The sequence below is a fragment of the Silene latifolia genome, chromosome Y (assembly GCF_048544455.1).
Source record: "Silene latifolia isolate original U9 population chromosome Y, ASM4854445v1, whole genome shotgun sequence".
Taxonomy (NCBI): domain Eukaryota; kingdom Viridiplantae; phylum Streptophyta; class Magnoliopsida; order Caryophyllales; family Caryophyllaceae; genus Silene; species Silene latifolia.
Window position 1 is genome coordinate 50,579,902 of NC_133538.1, and position 26,784 is coordinate 50,606,685.

At 38.3% G+C, this 26,784-nt stretch overlaps 1 non-coding gene across 1 annotated transcript; it reads right to left on the minus strand.

Moving 5' to 3' along the window:
- Positions 1-6,647: 6,647 nt before the first annotated feature.
- TRNAN-GUU (transfer RNA asparagine (anticodon GUU)) lies at positions 6,648-6,719 on the minus strand. The gene has a single exon. It is a non-coding gene; the product is annotated as a tRNA-Asn (tRNA).
- Positions 6,720-26,784: the final 20,065 nt, after the last annotated feature.

Genomic DNA, 26,784 nt, shown 5'->3' on the forward strand with positions numbered 1-26,784 from the left:
TGATGAGTTTTGGCTAATCGAAGGGAAGAGTGCAATAGGAATTGTCCATCCCCGTCGGGGTTATTTTATATCTCAAGGCCAATCGAGGAGCAATGAAATGGAAATGCGTGGCCACGCTCGGAAGGTATCTATGGTAGATAACTCCGGTCAGACAGTTGTTCTCCAGATCGAGGAAACCACTCACGATATGATCAAATGCAAGTACAACCTGCAAGACACCTTGGATTGAGTTGGAGATTATAATAGGACAAGAGAATTGGTGACGCACACTTGTCGCGGACAAGTGGGAGATTGTTGGAGTATGTGTCCTCGACAATAATGCGATCACATGTTTAAATCTCATATTAAGAATACATAAGGGACTGTAACATTTTATTGTCAACTGATCCACATTAATCGGTAATGATTGGCTGACTAGAGTTTGACATTACTGTCGTGTGACGGTGGTGATCAGTTGATCCCTTAAGGTCATACCTCTAGGGAAACATTCTTAATTGATTAATTAATTAACTGTATGATGATACAAGTTACTTAATTCCTTAAAATTGAACAAATCATTTTGTCAGTGATAATACGTATCTTATTATAATTTGATTAAATAAGATTCGTGTTAAGTAATTAAATTGTTTTATTACTTAAGGTTTATTTATTGTTTATGAAACAATTAAAATAAGAATGAATTGGTTATTCTAAATACAAGTAGTTATGATTTATAATTATATGACCCATTTTAAGTAATTGTAATTGAGAATTACTCGTTAATTTTTGTGTGTACTTTATTTCATTTATATAATGATTTTTAATTTGTTAAAAAATGCATTATTTAAATTACATGTCTAGTAACATGTCCAATATGTCACACAATACAAATTGACAAAGTTAAAATGGATCCATATTACACACTTGAACCGTGTAAATGGATGGGAAAGGAGGTGTTGTGCTTTATTATTCTAATTAGTGGGAAGCATAATTATTACCTACTAATAATAGGCATGCTAACCTACACTCTTGTGAAGAACAACAAGGAAAAGCATTGGGCACTCTACCCATGCCATGAAAAACCGGTGGCCTCTCCCTATACACTCAAGTAGTGTATTTTCCACTCCCAACCATCAATTCATTCTAATTAGTTTTGAACTTGAGAAAATTATTATCTCTCTAGTTTTGTTGTTGAACAAAATTCCAAAACTCACATAAATCTCTAATATTATTCTCTTAATACTAGAAGTAGTATACTTATAATATTAGTAATACTTTTAAGGAACAAATATTAATTCTAGTAATCAAATTAATATTTGTATTAAGAAGGATTTCCTTGGTACAGTCCTTGAGGAGAGATTCTACAATTGAATCTTATTCATCCATTAGGAAAGCTCAAGAACTAAGTAAGGTAGGAGACCTTACTAGTGCCCTAATAGCCGAAAATACACTTGTAAGGAACCGATTTTTCTTCACTCTTGTATTTTGTTTTGCATGCATAAGATCTAGAATTAATTTTTTGACTAAATTAATTTATCACATATTCAATATGTAAACTTTTGAGATTAACGAATCCTACAGGGCAGTTGGTCAGATCTAGTAGGAATCGTACATAGACAGTAGTTGGAGTCGGCGGCTCTCCTAGGGTTCCCTAATCTTGGATCCTGGGGAAGAGGATCAAGTTGGTCCTTGCGAACAACTTAATGCACTATCTCCCTTCAACCTTTTGAGCGAAATGCGGGAAAAAGGAAGGAAAATACATGGACCGACCTCATCGTCTCCACCCCGTACGAACTACGATATCACCCCAAGGACGCCTTCGGCGTCCAGGGGTTACAGGCCGACCATAGAACCCAGTTCAATTCAATAAGTGGAACGCATTAGCTGTCCGCTCCCAGGTTGGGCAGTAAGGGTCGGAGAAGGGCAATCACTCATTCTAAAAACAAGCATACTTAAGACCACAGAGTCGGACGGAAAAGGGGGGAAAGCCATCTGTTTCTGGTTCTCATGTAGCTGGATCATCCGGAACCACACGAATCCTTAGTTAGAATTGTATTCCAACTCGTTGAGATTTTGAGAAGAGTTGCTCTTCGGAGAGCACAGTACGATGAAAGTTGTAAGCTGTGTTCGAGGGGGGGGGTTATTGTCTATCGTTGGCCTCTATGGTAGAATCAGTCAGTCGGGGGCCTAAGAGACGGTGGTTTACCCTGTGGCGGATGTCAGCGGTTCGAGTCCTCTTATCTCCAACTCGTGAACTTAGCCGATACAAAGCTAAAAGCTATATTATATAATAGCACCCAATGTTTCTAATTCAACCGTTCGATCTATTATTCATCATTCATGGACGTTGATAAGATCCTTCCATTTACATTTAGAAGCTCCTTAGGATGGCATAACCTTAAAGTTAAGGTAAGGGTGAAGTTCAAACAAGGAAAGGCCTATGGTGGATACCTAGGCACCCAGAGACATCGAAGGGCGTATTAATCGACAAAATGCTTCGGGGAGTTTAAAATAAGCATAGATCCGAAAATTCCCGAATAGGTCAACCTTTTGAACTGCTGCGCAATCCACGGGCAGGCAAGAGACAACATGGCGAACTGAAACATCTTACTAGCCAGAGGAAAAGAAAGCAAAAGCGATTCCCGTAGTAGCGTCGTGTTGCTAGGCGAAGCGGTGGAGAACCCCACCCTAGATGGCTAGAGTCCAGTAGCCGAAAGCATCACTAGCTTATGCTCTGACCCGAGTAGCATGGGGCCCGTGGAGTCTCGTGTGATACCTCAAGGACCACCTTGCAAGGCTAAATACTCCTGGGTGACCAATAGCGAAGTAATACCGTGAGGGAAGGGTGAAAAGAACCCCTATCGGGGAGTAAAATAGAACATGAAACCGTAAGCTCTCAAGCATTGGGAGGAGGCGCCGTGGAAGCTCTAACCACGTGCTTGTTGAAGAATGAGCCGGCAACTCATAGGCAGTGGCTTGATTAACGGAACCCATCAGAGCCGTAGCGAAAGCGAGTCTTCATAGGGCAATTGTCACTGCTTATAGACCCGAACCTAGGTGGTCTATCCATGACCAGGATGAAGCTTGGGTGAAACTAAGTGGAGGTCCGAACCGAATTATGTTGAAGAATCAACGGAGAAGTTTTGGTTAGGGGTGAAATACCAGTTGAACCCAGACCTAGGTAGTTCTCCCCGAAATGCGTTGAGGCGCAATAGTTGACTCGACATCTAGGGGTAAAGCACTGTTTCGGTGCGGGCCGCGAGGGCGATACCAAATCGAGGCAAACTCAAAATACTAGATATAACCTCCAAATAACAGGGGTCAAGGTCGGCCAGTGAGACGATGGGGGATAAGCTTCATCGTCGAGAGGGAAACAGCCCGGAACACCAGCTAAGGCCCATAAATTAACGCTCAGTGATAAATGAGGTAGGGGTACAGAGACAGCCAGGAGGTTTGCCTAGAAGCTGCCACCCTTGAAAGAGTGCGTAATAGCTCACTGATCGAGCGCTCTTGCTCCGAAGATGAACGGGGCTAAGGGATCTGTCAAAGCTGTTGGATGTAAAAAAACATCGATAAGGGAGCGTTCTGCCTAGAGGGAAGTGCCGGCGCAAGCCGGAGATGGACGTAACAGAAGCGAGAATGTTGGCTTGAGTAACGCAAACATTGGTGAGAATCCAATGCCCCGAAAACCTCAGGGTTCCTTCGCAAGGTTCGTCCATGGAGGGTGAATCAAGGCCTAAGATCAGGCCGAAAGGCATAGTGGATGAACAACAGGTAAATATAACTTTACTACACCTTGTTGGTCCCGAGGGACGGAGGAGGCTAGGTTAGCCGAAATATGGTTATCGGTTCAAGGACACAAGGTGACCCTATTTTTCAGGGTAATAAGGGGTAGAGAAAATGCCTCTAGCCAATGTTCGAGTACCAGGTGCTACGGCGCTAAAGTAACCCATGCTATACTCCCATGAAAAGCTCGAAAGACCTTCAACAAAAGGGTACATGTACCCGAAACCGACATAGGTAGGTAGGTAGAGAATACCTAGGGGCGCGAGACAGCTCTCTCTAAGGAAATCGGCAAGATAGCCCCGTAAATTCGGGAGAAGGGGTGCCCCCTCACAAAGGGGGTCGAAGTGACCAGGCCCGGGCGACTGTTTACCAAAAACACTGGTCTCCGCAAAGTCGTAAGACCATATATGGGGGCTGACGCCTACGCAGTGCCGGAAGGTCATGGAAGTTGGTGACCTGATGATAAGGGAGCCAGCGACCAAAGCCCCGTGAACGGCGACCGTAACTATAACAGTCCTACAGTAGCGAAATTCCTTGTCGGGTAAGTTCTGACCCTCACGAAAGACATAACGATCTGGGCACTGTCTTGAAGAGAGGCTGGATAAAATAGCCTTGTCTGTGTAGATGTGGACTACCTGCACCTGGACAGAAAGACCCTATAAAGTTTTACTGTTCCCTGGGATTGGCTTTGGGCCTTTCCTGCGCAGCTTAGGTGGAAGGTGAAGAAAGCCCCCTTCCGAGGGGGCCCGAGCCATCAGTGAGATACTACTATGGAAGAGCTAGAATTCTAACCTTGTGTTAGGACCTACGGGCGAAGGGACAATCTCAGGTAGATAGTTTCTATGGGGCGTAGGCCTCTTAAAAGGTAACGAAGATTGGCCCTCGAGTGCAAAGGCAGAAGGGAGCTTGACTGCAAGACCTACCAGTCGAGCAGGGATGAAAGTCGGCCTTAGTGATCCGACGGTGCCGAGTAGAAGGGTCGTCGCTCAACGGATAAAACTTACTCTAGGGATAACAGGCTGATCTTCCCCATGAGTTCACACCGACGGGAAGGTTTGGCACCTCGATGTCGGCACTTCGCCACCTGGGGCTGTAGTATGTTCCAAGGGTTAGGCTGTTCGCCCATTAAAGCGGTACGTGAGCTGGGTTCAGAATGTCGTGAGATAATTCGGTCCATATCCGGTGTGTGCGTTAGAGCATTGAGAGGACCTTTCCCTAGTACAAGAGGACCGGGAAGGACACACCTCTGGTGTACCAGTTATCGTGCCCACGTTAAACGCTGAGTAGCCAAGTGCGGAGTGGATAACTGCTGAAAGCATCTAAGTAGTAAGCCCACCCCAAGATGAGTGCTCTCCTATTCTGACTTCCCAGAGCCGCCGATAGCACTGCCGAGACGGCGACGGGTTCTCTGCCCCTGCAGGGATGGAGCGGCAGAAGTTTTGAGAATTCAAGAGAAGATCACGGCGAGATGAGCCGTTTATCATTACGATAGGTGTCAAGTGAAAGTGCAGTGATGTATACAGTTGAGGCAGCCTAACAGACCGATAGACTTGAACCTTATTCCTACATGACCCGGTCAATTTGATCAGGCATTCGCCATCTATTTTCATTGTTCAATTCTTTGACAACACGAAAAATCATAGGTAAACTCTTTGACAACATGAAAAAACCAAAAGCCCTGCCCTCCCTCTCTATCTATCTAAGGAATGGCAGGGCGGAGGCCTTTGGCGTCCCCTCCAGTCATGAATTGGAGCCTCACAATTACTAGCCAATATGTCTTTTTCTCATGCCTTTCTTAGTTCGTGGTTCGATATTCTAGTGTCCCAGGCGTAGAGGAACCACACCAATCCATCCCGAACTTGGTGGTTAAACTTTACTGCAGTGACGATACTGTAGGGGAGGTCCTGCGGGAAAATAGCACGACGCCAGGATGATAAAAAGCTTATCACCTATCATTCTTATTACTTTTTCATATTTAAAAAATAATAAGAATGAAAAGGTCGTCTTATTCAAAAACCCAATTATGACATTCCTTCTCTCCCACTTCACACCTCGAAATGCACCGTTCTTACTCTTATAGAGGGAAACGCGCTTTCATATCTTCTTCACCCGAAATAAATTGGCTGGGGTGAGGAAAGTTTCCTTTTTTGAGGATACTACTGGGAGCATATACATTGGAGGCGGGGTGGGGCCTGTAGCTCAGAGGATTAGAGCACGTGGCTATGAACCACGGTGTCGGGGTTTCGAATCCTTCCTCGCCCAAAACTGACCCCAAAGGGAAGGGCCTTTCCCTTTTGGGAGTAGGAAAATCATGATTGGGATAGCGGAACTAAAGCTATGGAACTTGGATGTGGGTCTTTTGTCAAAGTGGAATGTGCCTTATCTTTTTTTTTTTTTTTTTTTTTTTTTTTTTTTTTTATTACGTGTTATCATGCACTTATTATTGCTTATAGTATGCCACCAACATATTTCTTTTACGCCCCGTAACTCTTCCTCAGCCAGAGAATAGCAGAGCAAATAAAAGTATTAGTAGCATAGCAAAAATGCGTTCCTCGTCATGTCATTAATATTTTTTATATTTGCTGGCGGTAATTGTAGCCTCTCGGGAGAATCAATGACTGCATCTTTGATGCACTGCTAGTACATCTGAGTATTATTAATTGGCTATTTGTAAATAACCCCAGGACTTTGGAACAAAAAATTATCCCGGACCTACACTGAGGTATTGACGGAGATTATCAAATAGCGCAGAATAGAATGAGAATGAGATACGATACGACGAGATAGAAAAAAAGACAGGGAAGAGGTTACCCACTTACCTACTCTTAACAGTCAAAACGAGCCTCTTCATTCTGAATTAAAGAATGAAGAATTCATAAAATCTCCCCAAGTAGGATTCGAACCTACGACGAATCAGTTAACGGCTGACCGCTCTACCACTGAGCTACTGAGGAACAATGCTAGACTCGATCTTATAGAATTAAATTACCGGTCTCAACCCATGATTAATATGAGCTCGAAGCTTCCTTCATAACTCCTGGAACTTCTTTGTAATGGCTCCCTTCCATGCCTTATTTCATAGAGAACCTGAAAGTGGCTCTATTTCATTATATTCCATCCATATCCCAATTCCAATCATTTAATATCCCTTTTGTGTCATCGACATAAGAGATGTCGTTTCTATTCTATCTCTTTCTATTTCTAGATACGGAAAGTTAAAAAATCATCATATAATAGTCTAGAAATTGCAATACAAAAGAAAAAGGGAGGTTTGTGATGATTTTTCAATCTTTTCTACTAGGTAATCTAGTATCCTTATGCATGAAGATAATCAATTCGGTCGTTGTGGTCGGACTTTATTATGGATTTCTGACCACATTCTCCATAGGGCCCTCTTATCTCTTCCTTCTCCGAGCTCAGGTTATGGAAGAAGGAGAAGAAGGAACCGAGAAGAAGGTATCAGCAACAACTGGTTTTATTATGGGTCAACTCGTGATGTTCATATCGATCTATTATACGCCTCTGCATCTAGCATTGGGTAGACCTCATAAAATAACTGTCCTAGCTCTACTCTACCTTTTGTTTCATTTCTTCTAGAGCAATCACAAATGCTTTTTTGATTATGGATCTACTAGTAGAAATTCAATGCGTAATCTCAGCATTCAATGTGTATTCCTGAATAATCTCATTTTTCAATTATTCATCCATTTCATTTTACCAAGTTCAATGTTAGCCAGATTAGTAAACATTTATATGTTTCGATGCAACAAGAAGATGTTATTTGTAACAAGTAGTTTTGTTAGTTGGTTAATTGGTCACATTTTATTCATGAAATGGCTTGGGTTGGTATTAGTTTGGATACAGCAAAATCATTCTATTAGATCTAATGTACTTATTCGATCTAATAAGTATCTGGTGTCAGAATTAAAAAAATTTATGGCTCGAATCTTTAGTATTCTCTTATTTATTACCTGTGTACTATTTAGGCCGAATGTCGTCGCCCATTTTTACTAAGAAACTGAAAGAAACCTCGGAAACGAAACAAAGTGAGGACGAAACAGATGTAGAAATAGAAAAAAAGTCTGAAACGAAGGAGACTAAACAGGGAGAAGAGGGATTCACCGAAGAAGATCCTTCTCCCCTTTTTCGAAAGAAAAGGAAGATGCGGATCCGGACAAAATTGATGAAACGGAATAGATCCGAGTGAATGGAAAGGATAAAACAAAGGATGAATTCCACTTGCACTTAAAAGAAGCGTACAATAAAAATAGCCCAACTTCGTATTCTGGCAATCAAGAGATCTCGAAGTTAGAAATACTTAAAGAAGAAAAGAAAAACCTATTATGGCTTGAAAAACCCCTTCTTTCTCTTCTTTTCGACTATAAACGTTGGAATCGTCCAACGTGATATATAAAAAACAATCGATTTTAAAATGCGGTAAGAAATGAAATGTCACAATATTTTTTTTATACATGTCAAAACGATGGAAAAAAAAAGAATTTCTTTTACATATCCACCCAGTTTATCAATTTTCTGGGAAATGATACAAAGAAAGATTTCTTTGTCTACAACAGAAAAATTATTATACGATGAACTATACAATTATTGGATTTATACCAATGAACAAAAAAAACAGTTTAAACATTGAATTTGCTAATAGAATTGCAATTCTAGACAAAGGACTTTTTTATATAGATGGACTCGATAAAAAAACTCAATTATGCAATGAGAAAACTAAAAAGGAATATTTGCCAAAAATAAATGATCCTTTCTTAAATGGACCCTATAGTGGAATAATAAAAAAAATGCTTTTCACGCTCTATTATAAATGAAACTTTAGTCCAAAGTTGGATAGATGGAATTTTTTTAAATAAGATTCATAGTATTCTTCGTAATGATTATATTACCACGAATTTGAATAGAAAAAAGATACATTAAAAAAAATCAATATCAAAAGAAATTAGGCATTTCATGCCTTTAATGAGTCCATTTCCTGGGGAATCAACATTCAATCGGAATGGAATTCATTTACTTCTAGAAGAAGAACAAATTAGTTCAGAAGATCAAGAACAATTTTTAAAATTTTTAGTTGATGCAATCATAGGACTAAAAATATATAATAAAATAATAAAAAAAATACATACAAAAAATAAATACAAAAAAAGAAATGAGGATATGCGACCCCCTCCTATATATTTAATACTTTCGGCAACAAAAAAACTTGTAATACCAAATCCATTTGGAATTCTATCAATTATTCGTCTATCAATAAAAGAAACTAACTCGGCCAACCCTCTTACACCCTTAATAAAATATGTTGTATAAAAATCATCAATATAACCATGGTTAGAAGACCAATTATAAAAAAAAATTATTATATTATCCCAAAAAGGTCTCTTTGGACCTCTTTTATCAAATAAATTTATTAAATAATTGTTTTTAACGATGAATAAATAGGTTTATATAAAAAAAAGCTATAAATATTCCCCAACAAGCTATACTAACTGATAAAGTTCCATTTATTGCAAATTCATACCAATCAACAGAATTATTCGAAAGTGAATGTAAAGGATTTACGGGTGGAGTTAACCATTTAGATAATATATCCAATCCTAATCCTACTTGATTAAACAGAATTCCAAATAATTCAATGAAAAAAGTAAACACAATCAATACAATGAGAGGAAATAGCATAGTATTGTCCGATTCAGGAGGATATGCATAATTTTTTTTTCAGTAATAGTAATAAAAGATCGAATTATTTTAAAACAATTTCTGTAAATTTTATATGGTTTTTTCCTAAAAATTGAAGCCTCTGCTCGATTAGCATTCTTTGTTAATAAGGTAACTAAAGATATATTTTTATTAAATTTTTTCCATTCGTCTTTACTCCAGAGAAACATTGAATAGAGGAAAATGTTTTTTTTCCACTATAATTTTTACAATAAAGCTTTAAATTCCCGTCAAACGTAAGAAAATAGATTTGAAACATATAAAAAGCGGTTAATCCGGCTTTGAAATAAGCTAGTATTGCAAAAATTGGCGAATACAACCAACTATCATTAATAATTTCATCCTTGGACCAAAAACAAGCAAGAGGCGGAATACCACAAAGAGAAAGCGTACCTATTAAAAAAGCAGTTTTTGTAATTGGAACATGTTTTGTTAATCCTCCCATAAGAACCATATTCTGATTTTTATCTGGAGAATATCCAACAAGCGTTTCCATTGAATGAATAAGGGATCTGGATCCTAAAAACGATAAAGCTTTTGAATAAGCATGAGTAATCAAATGAAATAAAGCATCTCAATAAGAACCCATACCTAGGGCAAACATCATATAACCCAATTGAGACATTGTAGAAGAAGCTAAACTTTTCTTAATATCTTTTTGAGCCAGAGCTAAGGTAGCTCCAAAAATAAAGTTATTATACCTATAAAAACGATTACATACATTAAATAAGGTATAACTATGAAAAGAGGAAAAAGACGAGCAACTAAAAAAATCCCAGCTTCGAACATGGTCGCAACATGTATGAGAGCTGAAATCGGAGCAGGCCCCTCCATAGCATCGGGTAACCATACATGAAGAGGAAATTGGGCATATTTTGCAACTGTACTAGAAAATAAGAATAAAGTACATAAAATACAAAATAAAATATTAACTTCATGAGTTTTAATTAAGTTAGTAAATATTTCAAATAAATCACGAAAATCGAAACAGCCTGTTACCCAATAAAGACCTAAAATTCCTAATAATAAGCCAAAATCCTTACACAATTAGTCACAAACGCTTTTTGACAAGCATTCGCGGCAATGGGGCGTGTAAACCAAAAACTTATTAATAGATACGAACACATTCCAACTAATTCCCAACAAATATAAATTTGTATTAAATTTGAACTAGTAACTAATCCTAATATGGAAGTATTGAAAAAACTAATATAAGCAAAAAATCTTAAATATCCCTGATCATGACACATATAATTATCGTTATAAATAAGAACCAAAATTGCAACAGTAGTTATTAAGACTAACATAATAGAAGTAAGTGGATCGAGTAAATAGCCAAATTCAAAAGAAAAATCATTATTAATAGTCCAAGACTATACATATTGATAAATGGAATTACTATTTATTTGTTGAATCGCCAGTGTCATCAAAAAAATCATAGCTATAGTTAACAAAGAAATACTAGAAAAAGCCCACATCCGTCGAATACTTTTTGCTGCTGTTGGAAAAAGGAGAAGTCCCACTCCTATTAAGAAAGGAACTAGGAGTGGAATGAAGGGTATGATTGATGCATATTGGTATATATGTTCCATAAAATAAAATTTTTATTTCGAATTTAATTTTTTTTAATAGTAATCTTTTGAATGAAATTGATTAAAAATTACTATATATAGTAACACTAAATAAATATACATAGATGTTGAATTTTTTTAATATTCAAATCAAGAAATTCTTATTGGTCAAATATAAAATTTGTTAATAAATATGTAAATTTGAATATATAAAATGGAGAAAGAAGATAAAAAAAACTTTCCTTTATATTCAAAGAATTTCTAATTCGTCTATAGACTATAAAAATTAGTTACTAAAGCTCTAATGATACAAAAAATTAGTTTATTCTAAAATATGTTCAGAATTCGGAATTATTAACCCGCTGGACACAAAAAAATTTGATTATTTTCCAGTCCAAAAAAATATATAGAAAGTCGATATGTTTTCAAAAAACTAAAGTCAAGTTTTTAAATTAATATTAAGTAATAAGTAAGTAGTAAGTAGTGGGTTTTATAATTTGTCGGCGTGGTTTATTATGTACATATAAATTAAATTAAAATACAACAAAAAAACTAGAAAATAGGTATAAGGTAACATTTTTAGTCATTAATTAATAATAATTTTGAATTTCATATGCATTTTTTTATGAATAGTCTACGGATCATAAAATAGTTTGTTTCTACTGATCGCCCATATTATTATTTAATACAAATTTTTTTTTTTTTCCATACAAAATTTGGTTATTGCCTAGAATATAAATACATAGATAATGAATAAGAGATAATGAATAAGAAACAAAGATTTTTTTAAACAATAGATGTCTTTCATATCCAACTATAACAATGAAGAATAAATTAAATTTGAAATGGCAGTTCCAAAAAAACGCACTTCTATTTCCAAAAAGCGTATTCGTAAAAATTTTTGGAAAAAGAAGGGGTATTGGGCGGCGTTAAAAGCTTTTTCGTTAGCAAAATCTCTTTATACTAGGAATTCAAAAAGATTTTTTGTACTAAAAAAAAGTACTTAAAACTTGGAATAATCGGAATGGACCTGATTAAAAAAAAAGATCTTAAAAGAACAAATTAACATCCTAAATTATGGCTATTTTGTATTTATTAATTTATTAATTAATATTTATAAAATTATAAAAAAACGTGTGACTTTTTCTTATGATATGTAGAAGAAGAGCCCTTATGTCAACCCAGAAACGGTCCTTTTTCAAAAAAAAAAAAAAAAAATTAATCATCATCGTTTTTTTCATTTTTTTTTTAATTTCTAAGATGGGGAATTTTTCCCCATCAACCCTTTATGTTTTGTCACAACAAAATTATCAAAGTTTTTTTTTTTTTTGTAAATTTTAAAATAAAAAAACGAACTACTTTTCTTATATGATATGTTCAGTTCAATATTAAATTTTTTTGTTCAACTATAAAATAACCTATATACAAAGAAAATTTCCTTTGCTATTATATATGTTTATGTTTAATTCATTTTTTTATATATAAAGTCTCCTTTTAAGAAAAAAGTGTTCGATGTCGTATTTCAAATGTGATCTAAAACAGTAGATTTTTAAGGATTCATATTCATTTGTTATTTACTAATTTAGAAATCAGATAAAAAATGATTAATAAATGAAAAGAAAACGAGAAAAAACTTTTTTCTTGTCTACCCCGGAGTGAGACAAAATATTTTGTTTACAAAAGTTCCAAATCTAAACGACACGAGAGTCAACTGTCAAATCAAAGTGGTACATTAAAATTTACTTAAATTAAAAGTATTTTTATATTTTCTAATTATCTTTTATTTGTCAAAATTTTTTTAATACAATAAAAAAAAATTACTCTCGGCGATTGAATAAAAAAAGACTATTATGATTTCAAACAAGCCGCTATGGTAAGATTGGTAGACACGTTGCTCTTAGGAAGCAGTGCGAGAGCATCTCGGTTCGAGTCCGAGTGGCGGCATGGTATCTTAAAAATTATCAAATGAATAATAATGAGAAATAAAATTTCTTTCCTATTTTTCATTTGATAATTTTTAATTGAAGTATTTATTTTTTATATATGTATGGATAGAGTTTTATATGATATTTTCGACTTTAGAACGTATTTTGACTCATATTTCATTTTCAACGGTTTCCGTTGTAATTACACTCCATTTGATAACTTCAGTAGTCAATGAAAAAGTACGGCTATATAATTCATTAGAAAAAGGCATGATAGTTACTTTTTTATCCCTAACGGGATTATTAATTATGCGTTGGGTTTATTGGAAACATTTCCCATTAAGTGATCTATATGAATCATTAATCTTCCTTTCCTGGAGTTTTTACATTATTCATATGATTCCATAATATAAAAACCAACAAAATTATTTAAGTGCAATAACTGCACCAAGTGCTATTTTTACCCAAAGGTTTACTACTTCAGGCCTTTTAACGCAAATGCACCAATCGTTAATATTAGTACCCGCTCTTCAATCCCATTGGTTAATGATGCACGTAAGTATGATGGTACTAGGTTATGCCGCTCTTTTATGCGGATCATTGTTATCAGTAGCACTTCTAATCATTCTATTTCAAAAAGCTATAATAACCCTTTCTGCTTAAAGAAAACATTTATTAAACGAGTCTCTTTTATTTAGTGAAATTCCACACATGAACGAAAAAAGACAATATTTTAGAAAGCGTTTCAGCCTTTTCTGTTAAAAATTATTATAGATCTCAATCGATAGACCAACTGGATCATTGGAGTTATAGTGTTATTAGTTTAGGATTTATCCTTTTAACCATACGTATTTTTTCAGGAGGAGTATGGGCAAATGAGGCGTGGGGCTCATATTGGAATTGGGACCCAAAGGAAACTTCGGCATTTATTACTTGGACTTTATTTGCAAATTATTTACATATTAGACCAAATAAAAAAATTCAGTGTGAAAATTATGCAATTGTAGCATTTATAGGCATTCTTATAATTTGGATATGCTATTTTGGAGTCAATCTCTTAGGAATAGGGATACATAGTTATGGTTCATTCTAAATTAAATTTAATTGAAGAAAAGACTTTACGAAGACAAACATAGGCCAAGGTGTTTCTTATCAACTTATAAACAGGTGAGAACCATTAAGAAGGTTCTCACAAATGTCTAAAATGCCCGAATTATAATTCCAATTCAGTCGTTCTTATTTCAAGTATACAAATATATAGAGGAAAACGATTAATTTTTCATTCCATTAAATGAAACTTATCAAGAAAAAAGTTTGATAAAATAGCTTCTAACTTCTCAGCGGATAATGAAAGAACGAAATCCGGGTAAACGCCAACACCTAGTACAGGTAGAAAGATAGAAGTCGAAAAAACAATTCTCGTGGACCAGAATTAAAAAAATAAGAGTTTGTAATGTTAAATAACTTATATCCATAAAAAATTTAGCGCAACATAGATAATGAATAAATAGGAGTTAATATCATTCCAATTGCCATTCCAAAAGAAATTAGTATCTTTGGCATTAAAAGTAATTTTTGGCTTGTAATTATTTCAAAAAAAGACTATTAATTAGGAAATGAAACCACTCATGCCCGGTAATGCAAGGGGTGCCATGGAAAAATTACTGAATAGTGTAATTTTTTTTGGCATTGGAATAGCTATTCCGCCCATTTCGTCGAGATAAACAAGACATGTTTGATCGTAACTAGTTCCCCTTAAGAAAAAAGTGCGGCACCAATAAATACATGAGAAATTATTTGTAAAATGGCTCTGTTAAGTCCTGTTTCAGTTATAGAGCTAATTCCTATAATCATAAAACCCATGTGAGATACAGAGGAATAGGCTATTCTTTTTTTTAAATTGCGTTGTCCAGGAGATGTTAAACCTGCATAGATTATTTGCACTGTGCCTATTATTATCAACCAAGGCGAAAATATCAAATGAGCATGAGGTAATAATTCCATATTGATCCAAACCAACCCATACGCTCCCATTTTGAATAAGATTCCCGCTAGAAGCATACAAGTACTGTAATGAGCTTCCCCATGGGTATTTGGTAACCATGTATGTAAAGGTATAACTGGTAATTTTACAACAAAAGCAATAAAAAATCCAATATAGAATATTATTTCTAATGCCAGGGGATACGCTTGATTAACTAATGTTTCCCAATTTAAGGTAGGTTCAATAGAACCATATAAACCAACACCCAAAACTCCCATTAATAGAAAAATGGAACCCCCGGCCGTATACAAAATAAATTTAGTGGCTGTATAGAGACGTTTCTTTCCTCCTCACATGGGTAAAAGTTGATAAACATAAATTAATTCTAATTCCAACATTATGAAAAATAGTAAAAGATCTCGGGATGAAAATGAGCCCATTTGACCTCTATACATTGGTAACATTAGAAAGTGGAATAATCGGGAATCCCGAGTAATTGGAAAAGCCGCTAAAGTAGCTAAAGTACTGATGAATCTCGTCAGTAAAATGGGTCCTATCGAAAGTCCAGTTGGATTCCTAATTTCCAGTGGAAATAAAAAAATTTGATACATTTATAATCTTCGGCTAGTTGAATTAATGGGTCGTCCGGTTGGAAATGATAACAAAACGCATAGGTTGTTAGAAGTAGCTCTAGAGTAGATATGCCTATTGTATACCACCGAGTTGCCTTATTTCCTTTATGAAGGAGAATTAACATTAAAGAACCTGCAAATATGGGCAAAACGATAATTGTTGTTAACCAAGGAAAAGAATTCGTGGTAAAGACAAGATACACTTGGGCCAAAAAAACCCGCACCCGAAAAAAAATTTCTTTTCGGGTGCGGGTTTTTTTCAGTAAAAAATCCAAATAGAATAAATAGATTGAAATGCAATTTTCTGGGACGTATCAATAAGCTAGACCCATACTCCACGTTGTTTCATGCCATAAATAAACCCGAACATTTAAAAAAACTGTTGGACAAGCAGATTCGTATCTCTTACAACCAACACAGTCCTCAGTTCTTTGGGCAGAATGTAACACCCCCATACTCCAAGTGCCTTACCAGGACCACTTAAGTCATGGAAGTGCTACCATCTCGGTTACCCGAGGCAATGATAATCAAATAGACAATAACGAAACGTGCTTTATTAAAGAGTTTAACGTGATACAAGCCAACCAAAACTAATAAAGGAAATACAAATGTTAACCAACTAAACAGCTAAAAGATTGTTCGACACAGCAGAAGACTTCTAGAACAGCATCGTGATGACTCAACCCAGCTATCCCATGCGCATCAACTCATACCTGCTCAATAACTGCTCACTATCCCCCAATGGATCACCATAGTTTTTAAAACATTTAAACGGGGTCAGTACGGATTACACAAACACACAGCTGCAATAAAACAACAATACAAGCCAATCCAATACACCAACTCCGTCACATCACCACATACCTGACTCCACACTAGGTGCGTAGTACTACCAGAATACTCATCGCAACAAGTATTCCACACTGCCAGTGGGGCACCGCAGCCGTTCCTATCTAAGCCCCGCTCATCTCATCCGAGCGATAAACCCATATTCCTTAATGTGCACATCCCCTCTGTGGCGGGTTCCACAGAGGGCGAATCAAGGGCGTGAAGCCACTCCCGCAAGTGACTCCACTCAGCCAAGGACGCACCCCGAGAACAACAAACATTTACACAACAATCACCTTATACAATCACAATCACCAAATGCCAATTCCTTTATGAAAATCAATTAACAACAATAAAACAATCACCAACAATCAACAATGCCATGTAAACAATACTGAGTAGGGAAACCCTACCTGGAATAGCAATCACCACATACCGTCTAGCAGCTAATCAGAACTTCTCCTCTACGAATCCTCCTCCTATAACATGTTTACATACAATTACCATCTACTCATCATAATACCCCGAAAACCCCAAAAACTACCCAATTAGGGTTTAATCAAACTTATCAAAACATTATAAAAATTATACAAGAAGCTTACGCTCGACACAACGATCACAACGGCGTAAAGAATAGAACAATCCGACAAACCAAGCCTTGGGATTTGCTAATAATGCGGCGAAAGCGAACAACGTAACTTCTAATCTTCTCTTGAAATGTTTTTAGATGATAAAAGTGTTTAAGGAAAAGTGACGGAATCCTTTTATATTAATCCCGCATTATTAACAAAACCCGGCTAAAACACCCCTTAATACTCACTTACTTGATCGAATAAATCACTTACTCGATCGAGTGCCACTTACTCGATCGAGTGTCATACTTACTCGATCGAGTACCCTGCAAGCAGCTTACTGTTTTGCGTAAAAAGCTTTTTACTCGACAGAGTAAGTCCCACTCGATAGAGTACCCATAGACATAGAAAACCATAGTATTATAGTCTTCCCTCCTTAAAAAGAACTTCGTCCCCGAAGTTCAACCCATAGATAAAAATAAAACACACTATCACCACTCCGACACAACAACATAACCAAAACTCAAAACACAACTCCCAAAAAGAACACTCAAACCCACTCAAAACAACTACTAACTGTACTAGAACCGACACAAAACATGCAAAAACTCTATGCGACCATCTCCTACCCCTTAAAAGAAACATGGTTACGTCCCTGTAACCACACATACCTGATAAAAAAGAGACGGATACCGCTCCCTCATAGCCTCCTCCGCCTCCCAAGTAGCCTCCTCAACCTCATGATTAGACCAAAGAACCTTAAGCAACACCATTTCCCCATGTCTAGTTTTCCTAACCATGCGATAAAGAATCTGTTTTGGCACCTCAAGATAAGATAAGGACTCATCCAACTCGATGTTCTCTACCTCTAACACATGTGAAGGATCACTCACATACTTCCGCAGCTGAGACACTTGAAACACATTATGCACTCTATTCAAAGCAGCTCGTAAAGCTAACCGGTAAGCAACCTCACCCACACGATCCAAAATCCCATACGGTCCGATAAACTTCTGGCTCAGCTTCCCTTTCTTACCAAATCTCATGACTCCCGCATAGGGGACACTTTCAAAAGAACCTTGTCCCTAACCAGAAACTCTATGTCACGCTAATGTAAATATGCACAACTCTTTTGTTGATCTTGGGCCGCTTTCATCTTTTGCCTAATCATCTTAACATGTTCTACCATCTCCTGTACCATCAACGGTCCTAAAACCACTTCCTCAGCTCTATCATCCCAGCAAATCGGACTCCTACATCTCCTCCCATATAAAGCCTCAAATGGTGCTATATTAATACTCGCGTGATAGCTATTGTTATAACAAAACTCAATCAGGTCCAACCTCTCCTCCCAGCTACCACCAAAATCCATAACACAAGCTCGCAACATATCCTCTAAAGTCTTGATGGTCCTCTCTGTCTAGCCATCTATCGCAGGATGGAATATAGTACTCATGTTCAAGGTAGTTCCCATCAACTCCTGTAACTCTTTCTAAAACCGTGATATGAACCTCTTATCTCTATCTGACACTATATCCTTAGGCACCTCATGCAAACGAACCACATGCTTCCTATAAGCCAAAGCTAACTCAATCTTGGTCCAAGTATCTTTCATCGGCACAAAGTGAGCTGACTTAGTCAATTGATCAACTATAACCCATATCATGTTGTTACCCTGTTGACTCCTTGGCAAACCCACTATAAAATCCATAGAGATGGACTCCCATTTCCACTCAGGTACCTCAAGAGACTGAATCTTACCCTGTGGTCATCGCTGCTCTCCCTTAACTCTTTAACATGTTAAACAACGAGCCACAAACTCAGCTGTCTTCTTCTTCATCCTAGGCCACCAGAAAGTCTTCTTAAAATCTTTATATAACTTGTCACCGTCTGGATGTATCGAATATGGTGTAGAATAAGCCTCTATCATGATCACCTTTTTCAACTCCTCGTCACTAGGTACACACCATCGCCCGTTAAATCTCACACTGCTATCTGTATGAATAGAGAATCGAGACACTGTCCCTTTCTCTACCCCAGCTCTCCACTCCTCGATCTTAGGATCCAAAGCCTGTTTCTTGCAGATATCATCATAAAGGTCTGGCTCCAGTGTCAAGTCCCCTCTAGCATCCCCTTTCTGTATCATATGTATCACTATCTTCCCCACCTCATCCCCCAACCTCATCAAGGACATAGCCGTGCAAAGGGAATGCACACTCTTCCTGCTTAACGCATCTGCAATCACATTAGCCTTCCCTTCATGGTATATAATATCCATGTCATAATCCCCAATCAGCTCCATCCACCTACTCTGTCTCATGTTCAACTCCTTTTGAGTGAAGATGTACTTGAGAGTCTTGTGATCTGAAAACATCTTAAAGGTCGCCCCATAAAGATAGTGCCTCCAAATCTTGAGAGCAAACACAACCGCACCCAACTCCAGATCGTGTGTCGGATAGTTCTCCTCATAAGGCTTCAATTGCCTAGAAGCATATGCAATCACTTTCCCGTTCTTCATCAACACACACCCCAACCCATTCTTTGAAACATCTGTGTACACTTTATAGTTCTCACTCCCTTCAGGTAATGCTAAGATTAAAGTTGTGGTCAAACGCTCCTTTAATGTTTGGAATGCCGTCTCACAACTTTCATCCCAATGAAACCTGTTCTCTTTCCTCATCAAAGCTGTTATAGGTCTGGCTATCTTGGAAAAGTCTTTCACAAACCGTCGATAGTACCCTGCAAAGCCCAAGAAACTCCTGATCTCTGCTACATTCTTCGGTGCTTCCCACCGAGTAACTGCCTCTGTCTTTGCAGGATCCACAGCAACACCGCTTTTGGAAATCACATGCCCCAGAAAAGCAACCTCATCTAACCAGAACTCACACTTAGACAATTTCACATACAGCTGATTGTCTCACAAAGTCTGCAACACTATCCTCAAATGCTCCTCATGCTCCTCCTTAGTCTTAGAGTAGACTAAGATATCATCGATAAAGACCACCACAAACCGATCCAAAAACTGACTGAAGACCCGATTCATCAAATCCATAAACACTGCAGGTGCGTTAGACAGCCCAAACGGCATCACAACATACTCACAGTGACCATACCTTGATGTAAAAGCAATCATTGGTATATCCTCTTCCCGAATCTTCACCTGATGATAACCCGACCTCAAATCAATCTTAGAAATGACCGCTGCACCGTTCAACTGATCAAACAAATCATCTATCCTCGGCAAAGGATACCTATTCTTCATCATAACCCTGTTCAGCTCTCTATAATCGATACATAATCTCAAACTCCCATCTTTCTTTTTCACAAACAAAACTGGTGCTCCCCACAGTGATACACTAGGTCTAATGTATCCCCTCTCAATTAGATCATCCAGCTGTTTTTCAGCTCCTCCAACTCCTTAGGACCCATGCGGTACGAGGCCTTAAAGATTGGTCCCGTCCCTGGTTTCAAATCAACACTGAAATCGACCTCCCTCTTCGGTGGCAAACCCGGTATCTCATCTGGAAAGACATCTGGAAACTCTCCCACCACTGGTATCTTCTCAACTATAAGAATTTCCATACTATGGTATCTCACATGGCATAAGATCAACGGACAGCCCTTCCTCAGATAACACTTCAAAGTCACTGCTGCAATAAACTTAACTTTGGGTTTGACAACAAACCCACAATAAGACACACTAACTCCCTTAGGACCTCTCAAAGAAACCCTCTTTTGATGACAGTCGATCTTAGCCTTGTACTTACCCAACCAGTCCACACCCACTATCATCTCAAAACCATCTAAGGGAAACTCTAACAAGTCCACTGGTAGGTCAACCTGTCTAACTATCATAGACACACCCCTATACAACCTCCCGCAAGATACAGACTCACCGACGGTATGAACACCTCCTCTTTTACAGACTCAAACTCTCTCAAACCCAAAAGCTAAGCATGACTCGATGGTACAAACGACTGCGACGCCACCGAATCAAACAAAACAAAGGTAAAAACTCCATTAACAAGAAAAGTACCCGTGATAACGTGAGCATCATCCTCAGCTGCTTTCTTCTCCATCATGAACAGCTTACCACTAGTCTTCTGTCCACCTCCCTGGAAAGTACTAGCTGAGGTAGACAGCTTAGCAGCCGACCCCAACCACTGGTTGTTGTTCGTCGCCGGTCTATGGTATGAATTACCGCTATTGCGGTTAGCCCCACCATTATTATTATTCTGACCACCCTGATGATTCCACGACCCAGCGGGCCTGTTACTGGCAAAACTCTGAGACGGACCCTGAGAGAAACTCCCATGTGTCTGCCTCTAAAAACCCCGACCCCCTGCACTGGTACACTCATGTCTCTTGTGGCCCACACCGCCATACTTAAAGCAAGTCAAAACCCAGCTGGCACTACGACCACCATGGCCACGCTCGTAAGAAGCTCCACCGCTAAACCCCGACCCCGAAGAGTAAGCTCTCACCTGGTTATGGCCACCCATCTTGTAACTAGTCTGTCCATCTCCCTCACTCTCAGCCTTCCTCTTTTCTGAACCTCTATCCCTATTTTCCCTACTCATCTATACCAACCTCTCGGCTCTCCCAGCACGCTCATATACTTCCTTAACATCAGTAAGGACCCCTACCGGCAACTTCTCCATAATCTTAGGTGTCAACCCCTTCTCAAATCTCAATGCCAAGTTCTCTTGGCTCAGCCCCATATCCTCTACATACCTAGACTTCTTGTTAAACTTGTGATAATACTCACTAACTGTCATATCAGAAGTCATCTTGAAGTCATCAAACTCCTCTCTCAACTTGCTCCGCACATGCTACAGCACAAGCTCTCGCCTCATAGCCCTCTTAAACTCATCCCATGGTATAGCAGATAACCCCTGTCTCACATACAGATCCAGAGCACTCACCCTAACCTTATCCCACCACTCTCTTGCTGCTTCCCTCAAGTAGAACGCAGCTTGTTCTACTCGAAAATCCTCTGGGCAATGAACCACATTGAGTATGTTTTCCATCACCCTATGCCAATTATCCAGCAGAATTGGCGCCCCAGTGCCCATGTACTCCTTAGGGTTAAACCTCGCTATATTGATGCTCATCTTGGCGAAATCTATACCTGCCTCTTTATCCTTTTCGAACTTCTTTAAAGCCTCAGTATGAGCATCTTGGTGCTCCAACATTTTAACGATCTCATCTACACTCATGTTCTCAGCCCTGGCATATAACGCGTTTCTCTTTGGCGGCATCTTGAAACTATATAAGATAAACAAACATAAACACACATCCCATACTCAAAACACGAAAACAGCCTGCAACGAACCTACTCGATCGAGTACCACAACCCACTCGATCGAGTTGAGGCCAATCTATTGAGTTTCCCACTTACTCAATCGAGTGCCTCAACTCCAAAACCTGACCTGTAACACCCTCATACTCCAAGTGCCTTACCAGGACCACTCAGTTATAAGGATGCTACCATCTCGGTTGCCCGAGGCAATGAATATCATACGACAATAAAGAAACGTACTTTAAAAGTAATTATAGTTTAAGTGATTACATGTTCAAAACCAAAACTGATAAAAGGAAATACATGTTCTCAAAACTATCTACTTTCAAAATACTATCAAGCGTCGACACAAATGAAGACTTCTAAACCGCAACGTGGTGATTCATCCCGGCTATCCCATACGCATCGTCTCATACCAATAACTCGCTCACCACCCCGAATGGATCACCACAGTTTTTAAAACATTTAAACGGGGTCAATACTAATCACACAATTTATATGATCCAACAACACAACAAACAACATAGCTCAAACAGTCACACACACAATCACACCCACTCCAACCAATCTCTATCACTGACTGTCCACTGGACCAGCCCTGCCAGTGGGGGACCGTAGCCGTTCCCACCTAAGCCCCGCTTATCATATCGAGCGATAACCCTGTCCCATTAATGTGCACATCCCCTTCCGTGGCGGATTCCACGAAGGGCGAAACTAGGACGTGAAGTCACTCCCGCAAGTGACTCCACTCAGCCAAGAACGCATCTCGAGAACCAGAGACAAACAATCAGCAATCAAAAATATACAATCACAACCGTCTGAATCAATCAACAATCACTAATTACAGCACAATCACCACACATTATGTAATTAATACTGAGTAGGGAAACCCTACCTGGAATGCAACACAAACATCAGACGATCTAGCAGCTGTCTCAAAACCTTTCCACTACGAACTCTTCTCCTATACACATAATCATACAATTATCACCTAATCAACATAACCCTCCCAAAACCCCCAAATCTACCCAATTAGGGTTTTAAACAAACTCAAAGAAACAGTATAAAATTGGTATGTAGATCTTACCCTTGATGCAAGGAACACTATGATGCAAAGAACAAGATGATCCGATACTCCTAGCCTTGAGGATTTGCCAACAACGCGACGAGGGAGAACTACGTAAGTCCTTTTTCTTTTGAAGGGTTTAGAAAGGTTAAAAGTGATTAAATAAACTGACGGAAACCTTTTATATCAAACTCGCGTTATTAGCAAAACCCGTCAAATCATTCCCCATAAACCGGCTACTCGATCGAGTAGCTAAGGTACTCGATCGAGTGCCCCCTTACTCGATCGAGTATCTACGTTACTCAATCGAGTACCCAACAGGTCAGAAACTATTTTAAAATGCAACACACCCTTACTCGGCAGAGTAAGGCCTACTCGATAGAGTACCCAGAGACTCACAAAACTGTAGTATTACAGTCTTCCCTCCTTAAAAAGAACTTTGTCCCCGAAGTTCAACCCATACATAAAAACAAACATACTAACTCGGTCAAGACGCAACAAAGCTACTAAGAACTCAAAACAAAACCCCAACTTACAAAACATGAAACCATGAACTCTTAACACCAACTCTACCAACTATTCCTACCTCCACACCTCGCTCACGATGTCGTATCCACTACATCATAAACTCTCCCAACACTAACTCCATACATATCCAACTACATAAACATCAAACGGAATGTTACATTCTACCACCCTTAAAAGGAACTTCGTCCTCGAAGTTTACTTACACTCATAACCTCATCATCCAACTGTCAACACTATCGAAGTATTCTCGCATTTCTAACATCGAACTACTACAAGCACGTCCATGACCTTTTAACACTATCAACCACAACATATACAAATCCATACCTTATGCTACACCAACACTCTACTTCCAAATATACTACCATATGTAGAACCATCAAAATCTGTTTTATCGCATCCTACTCCTCTTAAGATAAATGTTACGTCCTCGTAACTCACTAATACTAAATCCTAGATATATCTTTTCATTATCCTCATCACCACCGCATGTCAAAGATAACAACCTATAACCTAAACACTCGCCATGCACATATCCAAGGCTCTCTTACTTAAACAACTCTTATACTTCACTTCACTCGTCACACCACCTAACCTATACCACAAAATCCTTAACTTAACCCAAAACTTCACTTGTACCCTATTACCGCCACATGACACACCTCTCTATATAAACTACATAAAACTCTTATCGCCAAAAGCATAACTCACGATCCACACTTGTTACGTACACTCACACTAGATCCTCAAGTTCCTTTCTTTCATTACCGCAAGACTCATACATAACATAACACGACACTAATTACTCAACACCCTACACTCACTGTCTCAACAAAGAATTATGAACCACCTGCATATATCAGATCATGACTATGACTACTGATGCCTCAACTTAAAACAAGATCAAAATTACTCAGAATAACTTCTCACAGCTTGTGTCCCATCAACAGAATCTCACTATAACATGACAACAACGAAAACATATACAACTCTCTTTCATATCATACTCTACCCTCATACCAAAACTTAACTGGTAAGAAACATCAATAAACAAAACAACTGTCTATCTCGTACAAACTAAAACTCACAGGAGGCAACAAAGAAACAAAACAACAATCTATGTATGATTTGACTGTATGTACTTTTGAAAACTCGTATCATAATCATCCCGCCTACTCCACCACAACCGGTGACGGCATCGCAACACCGCCACCAACAGCCACACCGCAGTGCGAAAATACCCGCATCACAACACTATGTACCGTGCCCGGATCACCACCCGAGGCACAACAACCACATCGATAGACATCACAACTACATACAATCCCCATACACACTGACTCGGAATAACGTCTCAGACAATAAAAACTTACTCAAGTCCACTTTACTAAATCACAACTCAACATATTTTATGAATTAAACAGATAATGACCTCATGAATATCATCCCCTTACCATATCACGGAATAACGTATATCATGAATACATACAAGTATAACCAAATCATGCCGATCCATCAAATTATTACCTTCTTGAATATCATTCAATTAAATTACCGTGTCCAACATATATTACGAACATTCGGATCACAAACTTTATAACTCGTCACACCGTACCACTCCCCGTGAGGTCAGAACCTCACACAAACATTTATACACATCATATACCCGTAATCACATCCACTTAGTCAATCCTGATCACGTAAGTTACCACTCAACAAAGGTTACCTGTCGCCCGAGCTTAACTCATATGCCCCTAATAACATATTCTCCCATTCGCATATCCATCACCCCCTGCCAAATGTAACCATACTATTAATACTCAACTACTAACAACCGCCTCATATAACCACATCTTACACTCTCTCACAACCATACATATCAACCTGGTCTCTCGCAAAATCAACCGCTTGTAATTGTTACCTTTCTAATGTACCATTACCCTTAACCACTAGTCACAAACCATAACACTACCGCTGTCCGGGCATCAAACCTCTTACACTCATCTCTAAATATCACGATTTCTTTCCTATCTTTGGTCAACATCCCAGGTAATGAACATCAAATCCATCAACAAAATTACTTCAACATTCTTCCCAATACCATTCTTAACTGTATCATCATCTAAATCTCCACCAAAATCTCATATCATGAAGATATTCTACCAACTTCTTACTTTCCTGAATTCCTCAAAACTCAAGACTAATCATGTTGTCCCGAAACTCCTCTATAACCATTAACTAACATCCTCATGGTTGGTAGCACCCATCTCGACGACTCCTTACCTCTATATCACATAACTCCGATCAACATTTTCTTAGTTTTATCCCCCTCATTCTTTCCTTTTACACTCTACAAAATCAATTAACCATTCAACTCCTTATCACTTCTACCTAACTCTTTAGTGATTCGGTTACTTTCTCACTGCTCAAAAATCACATCTAATTATTTCATATCGATATCATCTCACTATTTCTTACCACAAATATTCTCTTATTATGTCATTAATCACCCTTGCCACTAATCCATCCATAGAATCAATGTTTACTGTTCAACAATTGCATCTCCCTCCTATCATACCGCTAATTGCCCAAGAAAATCACACAGTAGTTTCATCTCTTAATAAACCAAATCTCCCAAACTCACTCACTGTCTACAAATCCACCTCGCGACATGTCTCCACAAAGTTCACTATATACTACTCTTCTCAACCCCTTTAAAACGAACTTTCACTATGTATTTTCTTAACCCACACGACTCCTAACCATCCCCCTCCATGATTCCTTACACATCTCAAGCTGCCACCATTTGCGTCCCTCATTTCAATCTTTTCATTCTCACGTTCCATAAACTCACATCATCCCTTGCCCACATTCAATT